The sequence below is a fragment of the Podarcis cretensis genome (assembly GCF_951804945.1).
Source record: "Podarcis cretensis genome assembly, chromosome: 7".
In the NCBI taxonomy this organism is placed as follows: domain Eukaryota; kingdom Metazoa; phylum Chordata; class Lepidosauria; order Squamata; family Lacertidae; genus Podarcis; species Podarcis cretensis.
The window spans coordinates 46,599,356-46,613,153 of NC_137176.1; the positions used below are offsets into that span (position 1 = coordinate 46,599,356).

Genomic DNA, 13,798 nt, shown 5'->3' on the forward strand with positions numbered 1-13,798 from the left:
AGATAGAGGTTGTTTTTAAAATTCTGGAACGGATGAATCCATTTTGCATTACTTTCTATTGGAAAGCATGCCTTGGTTTTGGAACGCTTTGGTTTTGGAATGGACTTCCAGAATGGATTAAGTTTGAGAACCTAGGTACCACTGTATTTCTATATGCTAATGTAGGTAGGTACTGTCAGGGTGAAGGGACGCAGGTGGCGCTGTGGGTTAAAGCCTCAGCGCCTAGGGCTTGCCGATCGAAAGGTCGGCGGTTCGAATCCCTGCGGCGGGGTGCGCTCCCGCTGCTCGGTCCCAGCGCCTGCCAACCTAGCAGTTCGAAAGCACCTCCGGGTGCAAGTAGATAAATAGGGACCGCTTACCAGCGGGAAGGTAAACGGCTTTTCCGTGTGCGGCTCTGGCTCTGGCTCTGGCTCTGGCCAGAGCAGCGATGTCACGCTGGCCACGTGACCCGGACAGCGCTGGCCCCTGGCCTCTTAAGTGAGATGGGCGCACAACCCCAGAGTCTGTCAAGACTGGCCCGTACGGGCAGGGGTACCTTTACCTTTTTACTGTCAGGGTGTGTTGGGGTCGCACGCCAGGTTGTCATATCTCCAGATCCAGACGGCTCCCAGTTGTTCTGGTGGGGGTGGGAAGAGTCACATGGGGAAAGACAGGCAAATCTAAAACTGGCAACTGAAGATTAGATGGACCAGGAACAATAGCACTATCCAAGGCAGGTCACAGTCCATAAGCAGCAAGGCATGTTGCCAAGACTGGGGCTGCTTACAGACAAGTGGCTCTTCCACTGTAAGCTTACCGTGAAAATTGCAGCGGATTTCCCACAGTATCAGGAGCATCAGAGGGCACAATGAGCTGCTGTGCTTGGGCCATTTGAAGCTCAGTACTTATCCGGGTGGTGCTGTGGGTTAAACCACAGAGCCTAGGGCTTGCCGATCAGAAGGTCAGCGGTTCAAATCCCCGCGACGGGGTGAGCTCCCGCTGTTCGGTCCCTGCTCCTGACAACCTAGCAGTTCAAAAGCACGTCAAAGTGCAAGTAGATAAATAGGTACCGCTCCGGCAGGAAGGTAAAGGGCGTTTCCGTGCACTGCTCTGGTTCGCCAGAAGCGGCTTAGTCATGTTGGCCACATGACCCGGAAGCTGTAAGCCGGCTCCCTCGGCCAGTAAAGCGAAATGAGCGCCACAACCCCAGAGTCGGCCATGACTGGTCCTAATGGTCAGGGGTCCCTTTACCTTTTACTTATCCACTACTGTATAATCCTTATGGTGGACACCATTTCATCAGTTTTGTTTTTTTAATCAATCTTTTTGATATTGCTAGAATAATGGATCTAAAATGCTTTTCTAGTGCCTTTTTTTTTTTAGTGAAAAAGAAGTCTAGAGTGATGAAACCTCAGTATTCATTCCTGCGTCCAACCCTCCAAACATCTTTTTCACTGTTACATCTTTTTCTTGAAAATATTTCAGTAACCCCCTCCACCGAAATAACCAAGTTCTTCTAGCAGTACTTGCTAATACAAAGAGACACTGAAGTAATTCTTAGAAAATCTATGTCCCCATGCTACATGACCAGGTTGGTTGTCCTGAGACTCAACATCACTAACCTGCTCATAGAAGCACATTGAAGTTGAAAGTGCCATTCCAATGTATTGCACTGAGGGGTATGTTTTGTATGAATTGACCTAATGTGGTAGTAACTATAGGAATCAAGGGAATGAGCTAATGTGGCTATGTTTCTGCCTTCCAAATGCATAAGCACTGACTCAAAAAAACCTGAGCTACGATATGAGGCACTGGAACAAAACTGCCAGGTTTGATCAAGAAGAGCTTTGTACACGTGGAAATCCCTGAACAGGAAATGTAATTTATCCATTCAGAGTTCTACCTGCACATGTTTACCCAAACGTGTGTGTGTGTGTGTGTGTGTGTGTGTGTGTGTGTGTGTGTGGAGGGAGAGATAGTTACTATAGACAGAGTATGACCTCAGTACAAAACTGAAAAATATGTTTTCTACGTAGCACGGGCTAAATAATAAAGAGGCATGAATCTGACATCAGAAACTGCAACATCCAAAAACTGGCGTGGGAACATTTCAGCACCCCATGACATCCTGTAGCTGACCTTAAGATGACCATTTAAGAACAAAGAAATCTCAGAGACAGGCTGCAATATGAAACTGCTAAATTATAATTCATAAAGAGGTTCAACGTTATCATGTATACCAGGCATGCCCTGCACCCAAAAAAATGGGGTAAATCACTGCCAATTTTTAACTCTGTAAGTAGATCACAGTCTCTTGGGAGTTGGCAATCCCTGATGTATACTGAATCAGGATAAATTTCAGTTGTGCTACATGAGTTCATTGCCTTCCAATGCCAGGTTATCTGCATTACTAATATTTTGTATGAATGGCCACTGTTAATAACATAAAGGTAAAGGGACCCCTGACCATTAGGTCCAGTCATGACCGACTCTGGGGTTGTGGCGCTCATCTCGCTCTATAGGCCAAGGGAGCAGGCGTACAGCTTCCAGGTCATGTGGCCAGCATGACGAAGCCGCTTCTGGTGAACCAGAGCAGCGCACGGAAACGCCGTTTACCTTCCCGCCGGAGCGGTACCTATTTATCTACCTGCACTTTTACGTGCTTTTGAACTGCTAGGTTGGCAGGAGCAGGGACTGAGCAACAGGAGCTCACCCCGTCACAGGGATTCGAACGGCCTGTCTTCTGACCGGCAAGTCCTAGGCTCTGTGGTTTAACCCACAGTGCCACCTGTGTCCCTGTTAATAACATAATTAGCACTAATTTTCCTTCTCATCTTGCTGTGTGTAATTCATTGCTGCTGTCATATGTATGCATGCCTGCAACTCATGACAACACTTCAAACTTCTGATGAAGTGGATGGTAGTCCACAGTAATAAATTTGTTAATATTTAAGAGGCACAACACTGTTGTTTTTGCTGCAACAGAGTAACATGGCTACTCATCTGGAAATTAACAATTAGGTCATACTTGAGTTTAATTTCAGCTTCAGTTCAGCAGATGGTGCTATGCCCCTGCTAGTTTTAAGGACCACAAAATCTTTTAAAATGCCATTATAAATTATTTGCTTGTTAAATTTCTATCATAAAGAATAGTCATAGTGATTTATTTTATTTTAAAAAATCATGTATTTTTAATAGATTATAAAAAGGCATTTTCTCTTTTGCTTGTTTAGCTTGCTATGTTCTAGAACAGACATAGGCAAACTCAGCCCTCCAGGTGTTTTGGGACTACAACTTCCATCACCCCTAGCTAACAGGACCAGTGGTCAGGGATGATGGGAGTTGTAGTCCCAAAACATCTGGAGGGCCGAGTTTGCCTATGCCTGTTCTAGACATACCCTAAATTAAAATGAGTTTGGGACTATGCTAGTGAATGATGTCAAACCATGTGCATCCTTTAATATTGCAGCCCTATACATGTAAAACTCACAAGCAGTTCCACAGAGTTATGGGCCTTATTGCCCATAAGTACACTTAGGATTGCAACATCTTGTATCCACTCAAACACAAGTTCTAGTGAGTTCATTCCTTATGGAGTACAGGATTCCAAAATGTAAAAGTAAGCAGTCACTTTTAATTTAAAAGATTTCTTATCTAATGAGAGACCTCACACAACAAATTAAGTAGATTTAAATCGTATGCATGTTTATGTTGTTAATTAAGAGATAAATCCTGTCATCTATTTAAAATTCAAGAGTAACCCAGTTTCCTTGTTCCAAATCATTGCACTGGTTATGCAAGTTTCTCACATGAGTGGCAATTGTTCCCATCCATTAAATATTGGAAGCTCAGCATTAACTTGAAAATGAAATGCCTGGCCAGAATTACAAACTATTTTTATTTAATATTTTCATTCTTGTTTTTGTAAATCTTGTTTATGAAAAACTGTAAAATTCTACCTGTTTCATAGGACACATAATCTGACTAAAAAGCAATAGAACCACAAGAATTTCAAGTGTTTTATTTAAACATTTAAAAGGTTTAAGAACACATTTCAAATGAAAAAAATATTGCAGACTGACAATGGATACAATCCTGCTGTTGCAAGAGAAGAATCAAAGTGTGAGCTACACAATGCCCTGGAGAGGTGAACAAGGAAGTGGTTATTTTAAGCAGCCATAAGCAACACTCATGTGTCAACAAATGGAGACAGGATATAGAGAGATAAAGATTAGCGAACAGCAATACGGTTTGCTTTATATAATGTAATCCGGTTTGTCTGCTGTAACTGCTTCTGACACAAACATTTCTGAACAGCAAAGACCTAGAATTGTTAATACAATGTTTGCAAATGCTTTTCAGTAGTGAACAATTTGGGTCACTCAAAAAGTAGTCTATTTTGCTTTTCTTTTTTAAACAAGAGTTTTCCTAGAAAGAAATTGAAAATGCAATCTTTACCAAGCCCACATGTAGGCTTTGTTTACCACATGGAGCAAATAAACAGTCAACAGATGCTTAAGGAAAGTGTATTTATTAATCTGTTGTTTTTCATACAGATTACTAGAAGAGCAGCCATTAAATATGTATTATCTGTTTATTTATGAACCACCATTCATATACATGTCTCAGAGTAATTTACAGAAACTTCATAAAAACAGCTTAATATGAGCTAAAACAGCTAATGTTAGAAATGTAGAACTCTGATCCTAATAGCTCTCATTTTAAATCGAGCTTTAAAAAGTGACTATGGGCACATTTCAAATAAGTCAAACGATGATCACTGAGACTTCTTTATAAGTGAACTGTAGTTTGTTTGTTTTTTTAAATAATATTTATTAAAGTTTCAAAAAAGTTACAAGAATAAGAAAGAAAAAAAGAAGAAAAAGAAGCAAAAAATACAAAATACAAAAAAGTAAAAACAATTAAAAACAAATCAACCTTTCCATGTCTTGTCTTTCATTTGCTTGTTTCCCTGACCTCCTCACACCTCCCTTTTTCGTATCCTAGTTCAATTAGCGATTTCAGCAAATCCTTTCAATTTTTGCTTTTATCTTAATAATTTATCTTAATATATTACCTTAACTTTAATATATTAACATTACCTTCTCACCTATTAACAATCCATTTTTACATACTCCTTTGTAACATTACTGCTAAAACCACATAACTTCATTCCAACATCCTTCTAACATTCCTTAATTTTACAATGTTTCTGTAGATAGTCTTTAAATTTCTTCCAATCTTCTTCTACCGACTCTTCTCCCAGATCTTGGATTCTGCCAGTCATTTCCGCCAGTTCCATGTACTCCATCACCTTCATCTGCCATTCTTCCCGGGTGGGTAGATCTTGTGTCTTCCAATACTTTGCGATGAGTATTCTTGCTGCTGTTGTGGCATACATAAAAAAAGTTCTATCCTTCTTTGACACCAATTGGCTGACCATGCCCAGGAGAAAGGCCTCTGGTTTCTTCAAAAAGGTATATTTAAATACCTTTTTCATTTCATTATAAATCATCTCCCAGAAAGCCTTAATCCTTGGGCACGTCCACCAAAGGTGAAAGAATGTACCTTCAGTCTCTTTACATTTCCAACATTTATTATCAGGCAAATGATATATTTTTGCAAGCTTGACTGGTGTCATGTACCACCTGTATATTATTTTCATAATATTCTCTCTTAAGGCATTACATGCCGTAAACTTCATACCTGTGGTCCATAACTGTTCCCAGCCAGCCAGCATAATATTATGTTCCACATCTTGTGCCCATTTTATCATAGCAGATTTCACCATTTCATCCTGAGTGTTCCATTTCAACAGCAAGTTATACATTCTTGACAAAATCTATAAGTGAACTGTAGTTTGTTAAGGATGCTGGGATTTGTAGCTCTGTGAGAGGAAAGCTACAATTCCCAGGTTCCTTGGGTATGAAGTGTAAATGTGAACTGGATGTGCTTTAAATGTTTGGTGTGGATCTGCCTACTGTCACAAATGTGATCTTACACTAGTTTTGAGTTCATGTGCTGCAATCACAGTCTGAAACGGATACGTTTGAATAATGATTTAGCATCTAGGTGGTATACGCCAATGTGATTTGGTCTTTATTAATTAGAACTGCTTGCCTACAGCTGATTTTTTTTTTTAAGTAATTTTTATTGGGTTTTCACATTTTAAAAACACACACAGATGAAAACAAAAACAAAACATGTATAATTTCATAACCTTACTTTCTTAACCCCACTCCCTAACTTCCCCCCACCCCCCCTTCATACATCCCAAATCCAATAATTAGCTCAGCAGGTTCTTATCTCTCTTCTTTAACATATTATTGTTATTTTTAAAATTAATTCTTATTACTTGGCCAAATTTTACTTGTCCAATTTTCTTATAAATATTAAGTCCTTTTCTAAGGTCGACCCAAATTCCCTTCCACGAATTTCCCCCTTTTTATATTGAATGTAGGTCATAATAGCCAAACACAAAAGTCATAAAAGTTTTAAAATTCTGTTCTCCCCTCCCTCCCTACCCCGGTTTCTGTCCCTTCCCAAATAGATGTCCACAAAACAGTTCTTAGCCTGGATTCCTCACATCAGAGGCCTTCAAATCTCTGTCAGTCTCTCTCTGCCGGTTTTGTTGGTAGCCCTCTTTGTTGGTCCTCAGTTCTCGAAGGAGCTCTGGCACAGTCTCATCAGATTTTCTTCCATCCAAAATACTTGGTAACAGCTGCTGCAACAAGCCAACTGATCTCCCATACTCAAAGAGGAAGCCCCAATCATATTTCTTGTTTCTTTTAAGTTCCAGTATTCCAAGTGTTCCATGGGCTTCCTCTTTCCACTTTCGCATCTTTCGCAGATTGGTAATCCCAAGATCTTCTTCTTTATGTTCTAGCAGTGTAGGCTTCAGATTGGTACTCTCCTGTAGTTTCTTAACTCCTTCTTCCCTCTCCTGGATGTGCTTTAAATGTTTGGTGTGGATCTGCCTACTGTCACAAATGTGATCTTACACTAGTTTTGAGTTCATGTGCTGCAATCACAGTCTGAAACGGATACGTTTGAATAATGATTTAGCATCTAGGTGGTATACGCCAATGTGATTTGGTCTTTATTTATTAGAACTGCTTGCCTACAGCTGATAATAAGTTACTGTATATAATTTGCAGTTTTCACATTTACAGGCAATAGGTCAGCAATTACTAACATGCTTTCCCTCCCTTGTGTTTCCAAAATGTACAATCTACCATGGCACTTTCTGTTAACTACATATGCAAGAAGTGTACCTAGGTAGCAGTGCATATGAAAGTGCTTAGAAAACCTTTTTAAAAAATATTTGTTTTGTAAAATTCCTGGAGACCCAGTTCTCAAAGTCCAGAAGTCTCATGCAACTGTATGCAATTGGCTGTGCTGTTGCTTGTTTCTGCATATCAACGTTCATTTTTCTCTTCTACTTCCAGGCTTGTCATGTAGTCACTTTCCTTTCCTTTGCCTAATTTATTATACATCCTTAGTGTAACAAGAGGTATTTTGGTTGCTATGCAACTTTTCTAATTGCTAGAATGTGATGCCTAGTATGTCCTTGTTGATCAGTATTAAGCGTTTCCAATGATGAAAATAACTGTGTGCACTAGGGAAAAATTAGTCTATGACGGCTGATATAACAGAGGTACTAAACCTGCCTTTTTGTGCCTTCCTTTCCTATCATTTCCATTACAGTTAACAAGGGGAAGGTATTTATGGGCCTTTTACCAGGTGAAATGTTGACCAAAATACAATGTGTATGAGACAAGCAAACACTGTGGGTAGTTTTGTGTGTATTAAATAAAATGTTTCCAATGAAAATACAACGATTTCTAGTTGTGGTTACTTTATACACTCCTGGACAATTTCTTATATATTTTTGTTATTTTTTTTCCTTTTCGGTATTGTTACCTCAGATTTTATGTGAGCAATTTACATAAAACAATTTTATAGTTATATATAGTATAGCTTATATAATTTACAATATAATCTTAAGGGAAAGTTGATTTTACTGATAGTTGACATATGGTATATATAACCTCATATGATACCAAGAAGCAAGCATGCTTGTTCTGTTCTGTTTCTGCATTGCAAATAACTATACACAAGACACATAAAAGTATTAAGTTGGGTTTCTTAAGCTCTACTTTTTTAGTAAGAATAAAAATTCGTATTCAATATGAATGGACTAAATATGGACTAACGTTAAGCCTTCACATAGCTCAGCCTAAGTGAAAGTCAAGTACTGAATTTTAGAACTTGAGCACAGAACTTCAAGCAACTTTGGGAAATGCTTCATTCAGGACTTTAAAGACTAAGTGGCAACAGAAGTAGTATACTGACACACTGCAATAAGTTTCAAAATGCATTCAGTTGCTTGTTTTAGTACTTGGCTTTGTTTCACAAACAGAATTCAACACACACATTTTATAAAACATTCGTTTTTAGTGATAGAGCATGATATTTTCCTGGACCATTGCTAAGCAGATCAACTCTTGCAAGCTTAAGACACTCTTGCAGGGCTCAAGAGCAATTATTATAAAAGCCTTCCAATGCATCCAGCACTAATTTGGACCCTTGCGCTGCCAGGTCAGACCTAGAGCATTTTCTAGGGTTGTTATACCAATGGTTCACTTAAAACGTTTTAATTTAGTGTATAGTCTCCAAGGACTTTTAAAAAATCAGTTTAGCTGAAGCCACGACTCTGAACACAATATAACAACCACCCAAAGTCTTTTTAAGCGGAAGCCAATTGTGCTGACAGAAACAGCCCTCTGCCGCGTCGACTGCTTTTTGAGGAAGAAGCCCCGATTTATTTCCTGACGATGCGCAAACACGGATTGGCCACGGGACACCAGGCGCGTCGTGAGGATGGACGGCAGCGCTTAAATTTTCCTATATTAACACTGCATTCACAACACCGTCGTCGTCATTATGGAATAAACTTGCGAAACAAGCCCTCCGCGATCCCTGCCCCACCCCAGGGCTGCTCTTCCCAGCAGGCTCCCGAGTCCCGCTCCCAAAGCTTCCCTTCCCGCCGCCTCTCTTCTCCCGGAGGCACCACCAGCCCAGGATTCCCAGGGAGCGGCCTGGGCCAGGCGGCGCCAAGCCAAAGAGGCTCAGCGGGAGAGAGTCAGGGGGCGCTGTCGGAGAGCCCGCCGCCTTCCGTCGAGGGAGCCCGACTTTCCCCTCCTCAGCAACAGCTGCTGCCCCCTTCCTCCTCCCTCGCCGGGTCTCCGCCGGCCGCCATGTTAGGTCGGGATGGTGAACTCGGGCTTTGCTGAGGGGGACCCGGCGCCTCCTCCGCCTCCGCCTCCGCCTCCTCCCTGGTGCGCGTGGAAGGATAGCGAGCGAGGGCCCTGGCTTCCCGGCTCCTCCCTCTCCCCACGGCCTGGGCTCGCGTGCCGCCGCCGCCGCCGCCGCCTCGCCAAGCGGCCGCCCAGATCTCTCTCTCAGCCCGGGGAACCCTAGGCCGGGGCTGATGCCGAGGGGCTGAAGGCTCCGGGCGGCACCTGCGCGGTGGGGGCGTCGCGTCGGGCGCCCCCTTCCTGCCTCCATCTCCCCCTCACGCGCTCCTGCTCCCCTTTACTCGACGGGCCGGAGGTGCCTCCTGCCCTGAGGCGGAAGCGAGGGCGCCCTCACGCCCTCAGTCCCAGAGGAGGACTCGGCGCTTTCTCCCGGAGCGGGCCCAGGAAAAAGCAGGTGAGCGTCCCGAGCGCTTCCGTCGCCTTCCCCGCTCTCTCCCGGGAGGCGGAGGCGCCTGCAGAGCGCTAGGCCCCGCGTGCTTCTCCTCCCCCGTCCCCCCCACCGACCCCTCCGGTCGGGAGGGCTCGGCTTCTTATGGTACTAGCGGGGGGGGGGGCTCTTCCTTCTTTGCTCCCCACTTCCAGAGTTTTTAAGCAACTCCTTCCGCCCATATGGGTTCCCCCCTTTCGTTTAGGAGAGTTGGCGCCTGTCAATCACGCAACAGTGTGGGAATATTTCAAAAACGCTGCCTTTAAAAGTTTCATTTCCATGGGGTGGGGGGCGTTTGGATGTCGTCCCCCCCCCCACTTTCTCCTTCCCCGCTCCCTCCCCTTCTCGTGTGTAGAGGTGGCAGCCTGGCAGGAGACGCGCCTTCTGCTTGTGTTTGCTCCTGAAAGCCAGATAACAACTGTTCCCAACAGAAGGGGTCCTCTTCGCCCTCGCTTGCTTTGATTGACGATCCCAACAAGTTTCCTGGTTAGGCTTTGTTTGTTTTGTTTGTTTTGGCAAGGGGAGGAGAGGAAATAGGAGAGGAAACTCAAGTACTGTACCAAGTTATGCTTTCCAACCTTCACAAGCGCCCTTTCCAGTCTTCTCAACTTTTAAACTCCTGGAATATGTCTCGAAGTGAGTTGATGAAGTCTCTCTTTGTAGTCCCCTCAAGCATATGCTGTATGTTGCTAATAAAGTAAGCCGGGACCATTTGCTCTCTTGAGTGTCAACGTCGTTTAAAGGATTTAGCACAGTTCTTAGTTTTAAATGTACAGTAGTCTGTTTCTCAGCCCCAAAAACTGCAACTGTGTTGTTGTGGGTCAGAAGGAATTCAGAAACTAAAAGCTGATTCCTGATCTGCACTTTGGTCCCGATATATGTTTATTGTTTTCCAAACAATGATACCAGAGATCATGACTCTTAAGAATCATTAAGCATTTATTACAGAACAAAATACAACTGTGGTTTCCTTCAAGCATTTGGGGTTTTTATTTTCCCACTGGGGGGGGGAAGTAACTTCCTTTAGAAACTTCATGAGAATTCATGACATGAAGACATAATGAACTTGCTTAAGTTAACAAGGCGGTATACAAAATGTATAGGATAATGGCACATTTCAGTTAGTATATCTATGTGTCCACAGGCTACATCATTTTGAAGTGTAATTAGTATTTACTTGAATTTACAATCAAAACAATTTATTAAATGTTAGGTCCTAAACAAAAATTTTTTTTTTCTTTGAAATGAATATGTTCATGTACTTACATGCACTGAGCATGTTTAAACCTTAAATTAATCATGAGCAGTTTCACTCTTAACAGTTAATATAATATTTACTGTGAGTCCACCCATCACATTTTGTGATACTGTACTATGTTATGTAATTTTTAAAGTATGCTGATTAGGGAGGGACTGTAATGATTTGTTGTCAGTACTTGGGGAATATTAAAGTTGCATTGTCAAATAAAAACCATTTCAAGTTCAGATATTAACTGAAGTGTCTTGGAGTAAAACAGTCTGAAACTACTTTGCAGCAGATTAGCATTTTGCTTTAATTTTTATTTTGAAAACCAGTGGAGTAAATGATATAGTTAAAAGTAGTTTTAAAGGAGGAAAGCACTTCTTTATGCAATAATAAAATAATCAGTATTGAAGGCCTTGTTCTCTAGTTAAGAACACATGCAACTTTTAGTGTTCCAAAGAAATTTCAGCGTTGAAAGAAATTATAATCAAACAAGCATATAAGTTTATCAATGAATCACTTTGAGTTGTATCTAATGTTAGTCCTATTCAAAGTCATTTATTTCAGTGGATCTTCTCTGACTTAGTTAGATATCACCCCTAGGCTGCAATTCTATACACATTTACCTGACAATATCAATGAACTCAGTAGCCTTTACATCTAAGAACAAGCATAGGATTATGCAGGCTGTATGTGTGTAAAATATTGGAAAGCAAGAAGCGTATGTTTTAGATACCATACACATACCATAGCAGGCATTTCTTCCTACATGTGAGAAAAGATGGAATGCCTCTTTTAAGATGATGAAATTTTTATAAGTAAATCTGTTTTTTAAAAAAATTAAAGCTGCTGTAAGGTTAGTCAGAGGCACATTTTTAGTTGACTAAAAAAAATTTCCTTAGTTAAGCAGTGCAACCACTGTACGTTTGATTTCAAAACAAAAACAAAAAAAGCCCAGCCCCCGAGGTGAAATGCATAATACCAAGCAGATCTCTTCTGCTTAGCAGGGTCAAGTGTTAAGACAATATTTACTATAAAGGCAAAGCATAGTGTTGCAGATCAAATATAATCCATACAGTCTTCAGAGAGCAAGTGATTTCTGATAATGTTTCATGGTTTTCATATGTTAGTTTTTAATCAAACTGCTTGAAATATGTCACTTGCATTAATTGTTACAACAGCTGGGGTTTTTCCAAGGTCTTGCTGTACTATCTAAATTACAGTTTTACCCTAGTGAGTGAAAACCTGAGGTTTTGAATTTATAACATAATCCTTTGCACAGATTTTTAATGGAACTTAGTCCCAAGTAAGTAGGTAAAGTGGGGGGCATAACCCATGGGCTGGATCATCTCTCCCCCCTCCCAAAAAAAAACTTGATTCCCAAAGACCCCCAACAAGGTCAACCCCACTACCAGTCTATAGGATTGCATTACCATGTAGCAGTTCAAAATCGCTTTGGGGGTCAAATATTGATGGTGGAGATGCAAAGTCAAGAGGATGTACACAGTACAACTTCCAGTTTTCCAAAAGCTGTGTAAGGTTGTCACCAACTAGCTATTTCCCCATTCTTCAGAAGATTGGAAAACTAGCATTATGTACAGCCTCCAGTGCAGTGCTAAGAGCTATGGTGTGGGTGAGTCTTGAAGTGAATAAAGGATGTAGGAGATATTTTCTGAGCCTAAAGGCTTTTTTGGATCCCAGCTGTTGTAGTGTTGATAAGATTGCTAGCTGAAAGTTTCAAGTTACAAGATTGCTTTTAAACTGTTGCAGTACTTACAATGAATATATTGATAGACTTAAATTAAGATTTCTATATTTAAGCAATAACTCTTCATTATCTTATGAATGCATTAATATACCACCTTCTAAAAAGTCTTTTCACAAGGCTACTTGGAAAAAAAATCTATAAAAAGCAATCACATATATCTTTTTTAAAAATAAAATCATTCCTCCCTGAATGAAGATGTTTTCAGTGTGCATTGCGTTTCAAAAGTACAAAGAAAGAGGCTTGTTCTATTTCCCGAGGGAGGGATTTCCATAATTCTGGTATCACTAAAGAAAGGGCCTGTCTCTGGTACCCTTCAAATGTGTCTGATTTTAATGAATACCAAAGAGCTGATCGTGATGGGGCACTCTTAAATGTTTGATTCGTGCAACAGCAAAGGCAGTTCTGTAGATCACTTTCCCCCAACCTAATGACTTCCAGATATTTTAGAAAACAACTGTCATCAGACCGTCAGTCAGGGATGATTGGACCTGTAGTCCTAAATACGGTATATGAAGCACACCAGGTAGAGCAAGGCTGTTTTAGATAAACAGCCCCCAGGCTGTTTAAAGATTTAATGATTTGGACCTGCACCTTAAATTTAACTTGGAAACAAATTGGAAAGTAAGCTAGTGTAACCAGTGCATAATAGGTGTTGTATTTATTTTACTTGAAAATTTATAATCCACGCTTTCATAAAATTTAACAAGTCAGTTTACAGCATATGATGTGCAATAAAATCTGTCTATAAATATCTATAAAACATAATTAAAAGCATCGATATGATCTGATTGTTGTGCTTCTACGTGCATGTTATGTTGACAACCGCATTTGGAGTCAGCTGAATATTTTTGTGCAGTCTTTAAGGCATCTTCCTAGGGAGACTATTGGAGTAGTTCTGTCAAATTCAGTCCCCAGACCTTAGGTTCAAAACCTCTGTTGTATGCCTTGAAATCCCTACTGCTGGCAAGCAAGCAATGGAGAATGTTTTTTTGCCATAATGATGTGCTTTTTGGGGTTCTCAGATGCATTTAAGCTATCTACTTTGGGAAAGAAGATCAGGA

The 13,798-nt window shown here is 41.0% G+C and overlaps 1 protein-coding gene and 1 long non-coding RNA gene across 3 annotated transcripts in view; one reads left to right on the forward strand and one right to left on the reverse strand.

Annotated features, from left to right (window-relative positions):
• Positions 1-3,985: 3,985 nt before the first annotated feature.
• LOC307220799 lies at positions 3,986-6,104 on the reverse strand. The gene is made up of 2 exons (XR_013841109.1): positions 5,817-6,104; positions 3,986-4,765 (listed from the first exon to the last, which is right to left on the reverse strand). It is a non-coding gene; the product is annotated as an uncharacterized lncRNA (long non-coding RNA).
• Positions 6,105-9,020: 2,916 nt separating this feature from the next.
• Positions 9,021-13,798, forward strand: part of YES1 (YES proto-oncogene 1, Src family tyrosine kinase) — a 31,104-nt gene continuing 26,326 nt past the window's right edge. Inside the window, exon 1 of one of the 2 annotated variants that reach the window (XM_079982726.1) lies at positions 9,021-9,693. The gene's annotated coding sequence lies outside the window, so the exon portion shown is untranslated. The remainder of the gene's footprint in view (positions 9,694-13,798) is intronic. The other variant, XM_079982724.1, reaches the window with a different exon arrangement.